Genomic DNA, 6,343 nt, shown 5'->3' on the forward strand with positions numbered 1-6,343 from the left:
TCAATAGAGGTAAAATCATTGATGCAACAGCACTGAGAGTCGATTGAATGGGATTTGAAAAACAATTTTTATGTAATGGGAGTGGGTAAGGATGGTGTAATCATTGTCGTACATCTATCCTCGTTTATCACGTTGGTAACTGAATCACCTCTACGCACTTTTAGTCGCCTGGGTATTGGAGAATCAGTGCTCTTTGTTAAATAGAACGAATGGCCCACAGTAGTGCTATTGTCACTTATTTTCTTGATCATTTCTACTTTTCCCTGTAGAGAATACATTTACCTGTCATTTGTTAGGATCAGACACTTTTGTATTTTTTTTAGTCACTGGTTCCATATTGATGGGTACGAGTACGTAAATTCACATAAAAAGCATGCAGCCTTGCAGCACGGTTACATAAACATAAGCTATCGTCAGTGCATTGTGGGTAATCGTTGGATGCGTTTTGCTATCCGAGCAAACTTCTTGATTGATTGCCGATCTGTATTATCACTGATCAATCCATGATAAGAGTAACATAGTTCACAATTGTGTGTACCATGTTATCCTGGAACAGTGGTGAATGAATCAGAGATAAATTAAGCTACATGTATATTGTCGAAAATTTCCCATGGCAAATACAATAAAGGCCAATGGTATGTAGATCACTGGATGCTCGGAACAAACAAAAGTCATTGTGGCAAATACTGTATGACAGAAGTTCCTGATAATGGGTTCTTCCATCCTACCTCTGAATAGGACATTAGCTTCATCTCTTACGCATACAATGTTGTTCTCTAATGATGTGAATGCACAAAACACAGACAATATATGGACGCAAGATGAAAAATATTTTCCACCTCCTACCATGAATTTTTGTGGAGGACAGGAAAAGAGAAATGTTGTTACTGAATAACTTCAAAAATTTAGGAGACAAACAAGTGTTTCCTAAACTCATTAGAAAGTCAATCTCTAAGGATTCTATAGTATTAACATGTAACTGCAAGGATATCATCATCATCATCATCATCATTTAACGTCCGTTTTCCATGCTGGCATGGGTTGGAAGGTTTGATATGTAGCTGGGGAGCTGTCCGGACTCCAGTTGTCTGTTGTGGCATGGTTTCTATGGCTGGTTCCCCTTCTTAATGCCAACCGCTAAACAGAGTGCACTGGATGCTTTTTGTGTGCCACCGACTTGGGTGTGTTAATGCAGCACCAGTACAGGTGCTTTTTCTGTGACACCAGCACCTGAAAGGACACACCTGTATGCATGGAAGACAGCAATTTTACTTAGCTTGATGTGTTTTTTCAAGTACAGCAAATTGTCACATCTGCTGATCCCTTGTCATTTCCTCAGTGAGGGCCAGCATCCATAGATCCTTTCTCACCACTTCATTCCATGTCTTCCTGGGTCTACTCCTTCCACAGATTCCTCACACAATTAGAGCTTAACACTTCTTTATGCAGCTGTTCTCTGTTTAAGAAAATTCTGTGCGGCACCTCGGGCTACTATAGTCTCAGGTCGACCAAAGCCTTGTGAGTGAATTTGGTAGACAGAAACCTGTTGTATATATGTGTGTGTTTTTTTGTGTTTGTCTGCCTACCATCGCTTAACAACCAATGTTGGTGTGTTTATGTCCCCGTAACTTAGCAGTTCAGCAAAATATGCAGCCTTTAAATTTTTTCTTCACTCCTGGAAGAATGCATTAATTATTTCAGCCTGGCTGTGTTTGTTGACAGTTGGTGGTTTTACTCGAAGGAGATACTTGCGAAGTGTTGTATTACTCTTGAATACTGTCCTGGTGTCATATGGGCCGCATATCTTTTGTATCTTTTCGGAGAGGCCTTTCACATAGGGTAGACAGACGAGAATATGACCAAAAACTGTGTGTACTCCATCCCATGCAGCTGTGGTAATTTATACAAAAGCGAAACATGTCGTCCCCTCAAAATAAGGGTAGAGGAACATCACAAAGCTGTGACACGAGGAGATATTGATAAATCGGGTATAGATGATCATGTATGGAAAAATGGAGACCACCTCCCCCTGTGGGATGAAGCTAAAATAATAGATAGAGAACACCACTGGAAAATACGAAAACTGAAAGAAGCAGCACATATGCTAGGATGCAACAACTTCCTAAGCAGACCAAGTGCAGATATGAATAGCATATGGGAACTGGTATTAAGGAAGGATAGGAAAATATTAGATTTATAAGTCCTAAAAATTCACTCCATAATTGCCCACGGGCATATGGCACAGTGGTTAAAAGTGTGGGCTACTAACCCCAAGATTCCGAGTTTGATTCCAAGTAGTGACCTGAATAATAACAATAACAACATCGAAAAATACCTTATGAATGAGAACCTGGAGGGTATATCAGCTGAAACGTTGTGTTAACGACAAACAAGATGAGGACAAATATCTGTCAATTGTAAATAATATGCTATTACCAATTATCACCTTGCTGACTTTTATTTTTTTAGTTTTTCAGCACAGTTACAGAGAAGGTAATACATTGAGTAGTTTTATTCATTTTATTTTTCTCTAGATTCTCACATAATGTTTTTGTATATTGTTAGTATTTGACAAGGTGAGAGAGAAAATTTGATATGTGGTTTCATAGATAAACATGAGAGCACTTGACACTTGACATTGCAGCAGTTGATTATGTAATGTATGTTTTTAGAAACAATGGGTGTTATCTGCTATACTAATAATTATGTCTCTTTTTAAGTTCTCTAGTAGTATTTATGTCTTTGTCACTCAGTATGTGTGCATGTGTGTATACATATATGTATATATTGAGAAAAAAGGTCACCAGAATTGTGGAAAAAAATCTTTTTATTTATTCATTATTATTAGTGCTTTCGAGAGGGCTAATAATAATGAATGAATAGATTTTTTCCCAAAATTCTGGCAACCTTTTTTTCTCAATATTCAATATCTGTACACCACACCTAGCACTCTACACACACACATACATACATACACACACATATCAAAAGGATGTGGTATAATACTATTCCGCATATACAAAAACAGCCATACCAACAATCCAATGTGACTAAAACACAACCGGGACCCTAAGTAAGGCATGTGTAAAATTTGAATGAAATTGGTTGTGTAGTTCTCAAGTTTTAAGGATTCACACAGACACACATTCTCATTTTTATATATAGAGAGATTACACCACATATATGGTAAATTATCAGAGGCTGCTGTAGAGTGGAGAGTGCTTTACAACATTTATTTCAGCTCTCTACAAGTTCAAATCTGTTAGGATCAATTATCCTTTTCATTCTTTCAGGGTTGACAAATTAAATACCAGTCAAATATCCTGTCTTTTAGAATTGGCCATGTTGAACTATGAGGGAAGTTGTGGAGGCACTACTTACAGTGTCATCCTCTCTAGAAATGGAGAAGGGTTGTATGAAGGGGTTCACAAATTCTCATAGGTAAACTGATACCTAACTGGAACTATACAGAGATGGCTTAACTATGCCACACAGCATAGAACAGGAATATATGTGTATGTGTGTGTGTATCATCATCAGTATCATCATTTAGTACCTGTTTTTCATGCAGGCGTGGGTTGGACAGGTTGACAAGAACTAGCAATATTGGGAGCTATACATGGTCCCACTGTCTGTTTTGGCATGGTTTCTACAGCTGAATGCCCTTCTTAGTGCCCACCACCTTATAAAGGGTACCGGGTGCTTTTTATGTGGCACCAGCACCAGTGCTTTTTACATGGCACCATCACTGATAGGGCTATCAAGTACCTTGCAAGACAAATATATATATATATATACACACATATATATATAAATGATTGAGACCTTTGGCAGTTTGCTGTGCTTGAGAGGACTTATCAGCCCAAGTGAAACCATAGTCATGGACAATACCATTGACATGTAAAAGGCATCCACTACACTCTTGGAGTGGTTGGCGTTAAGAAGGGCATGCAGCCATAGAAACCAAGCCAAAATCAAAACTGGAGCCTAGTACAGCTCTCTGGCTTACCAGTTCCAGTCAAACTAACTCAGGCCAGCATGGAGGAAAGTGAACATTAAATAATGATGATGATATATACAGGGTTTGCCAAAAGTCACCCAACAGTAAATCAAAATTCCATAAATACTATTTGTAATTCTGTAGTGACTCGAAAGGAAAAATGCGTCGCTCAAGGAGGACTTCAATTTGAACAATTTTCATGATGCTTCATATTTAGATGCTTTTGTTAAATCCATTCAGTTGTTAAACATAAATAAATCTTGGAGTTAAATGGTTTTGGTTTACTGTCAGGTAACTTTTGGCCAATCCTGTATTAATGTATGAATACATACATATGAATGCATACATATATATACATAAAGGCCTCTCCCTCAGAGTGAAAAGCAGATTGTATGATGCCTGTGAGTGAACAACCATGTTACACGACAGTGAAACATGGACTGTGATAGCCAAGGACATACATAGGCTTGAAAGAAATGAAGTTAGTATGCTTTGCTGGATAGGCAATGTCAGTGTGCATGTATGAAAGAAAAGTTGGGCATAAGAAGCATGATCTTTGAACTTTGGGCCTCATAGAGGCAATGATTAATGACCAAGACCTTTATAGATATGCTGTGCTTGAGAAGACTCGTCAAGCCAATGGCACTTGTGTGGGTGGCACATAAAAAGCAACTTTGAGTGTTGGGCCTCACAGAGGCAATGACAAATGACTGAGATCTTTGGCATTATGCCTTGCTTGAGAAGACCCATCAAGCCAAGTAAAACCATAGTCATGACAGATATTGGTTCATGCAAATGGCATCCGTACCGGAGGCATGTAAAAGCACCCATTACACTCTTGGAGTGGTTGGCATTAGGAAGGGAATCCAGCCATAGAAACCTTGCCAAATCAGACTGGAGTCTGGTGCAGCCTTCCAGCTGGCCAGCCCTGCTAAAACTGTCCAACCCATGCCAGCATGGACAACAGATACTAAATGATGATGATAATGCACACACACATATAAGTTTGATAAATACAAGACATATTAATTTGAATGATATTTTCTGTATCTAAATATGCTGACGTAACAGACATGATTGTCAGCTTTGTATGGTGAATTCAACAATTAAAAATATGAATTTCTCTATCTGTAATTTTGTTGTCTAATACACTAAATTTCTCAAAATTTTTCTAAATGATATTTGGATCTACTTGTCATACATGAAGAATTACCTTGGATGTGTTTTCTACCTGCATTTATTGGTGTTTGATTGTTTGATATAGTTAACCCAATTCATTTAAAAATTAGTGCTTTATCTGCCTGGATTTTTTAATCCCGTTTGTTCTTATATATATCATCATCATTTAATGTCTGTTGTCCATTCTGGGATGGGCTGGATGGCTTGACTGAGCTGGCATGCAGGAAGGCTGCGCCAGGCTCCGGTCTAATATATATATATATATATATATATATATATATATATATGAGATCGAAACTGAACCAAATTTGATGACTGGCACCCATGCCAGTGGAGCGCTAACACCATTTGAGTGCGATCGTTTCCAGCTTTGCCTTACTGGCACTTGTGCCGGTGGCATGTGAACAAAACATTGGACTGACTCCTGTGCAGGTGGCATGTAAAAAACACCATTTGAGCGTGGCCGTTGCCAGCACCACCTGACTGGCCCTCGTGTTGGTGGCATGTAAAAAGCACCCACTACACTCTCGGAGTGGTTGGCATTAGGAAGGGCATCCAGCTGTAGAAACTGCCAGATCAGATTGGAGTTTGGTGTAGCCATCTGGTTCGCCAGTCCCCAGTCAAATCGTCCAACCCATGCTAGCATGGAAAGCGGACGTTAAATGATGATATATATACATACACATATACATATATAAAGTAAAGAAAAGAATAAAGTAAACTGTATAATTTTTCCATTTCAAATAAAATAAAAACAAAAATTAACCAATTTTATTTCATATTAACATATTTATTATTTGACATTATTTAACACAGGTATTTATATTGTTTTTTGATGAAAATGAACAAAATCTCAGTTCACCATTGAGAGAAAAAAAAACAACAAAACAAAACAAAACAACAGAGCGATTAGAATTTTAAACAGTAATTTAACATGTTTCGTTAAAGATGTGCACAGATACAGTCAATGGAAAATACACAAGATTTTTAGATATATCACAGTTGGTTCAGGTTGCTAAAACAATAAAGATAATATAAAATATGAAGGAGGAAATTATGATATTAGAAACCTGGAATAATTCAATTGTGTGTGTATATTACATATACGCATACATACACACACTATTTTATATATATATATATATATATATATATATATATATA

The sequence above is a fragment of the Octopus bimaculoides genome, chromosome 5, assembly GCF_001194135.2.
Source record: "Octopus bimaculoides isolate UCB-OBI-ISO-001 chromosome 5, ASM119413v2, whole genome shotgun sequence".
In the NCBI taxonomy this organism is placed as follows: Eukaryota; Metazoa; Mollusca; class Cephalopoda; order Octopoda; family Octopodidae; genus Octopus; species Octopus bimaculoides.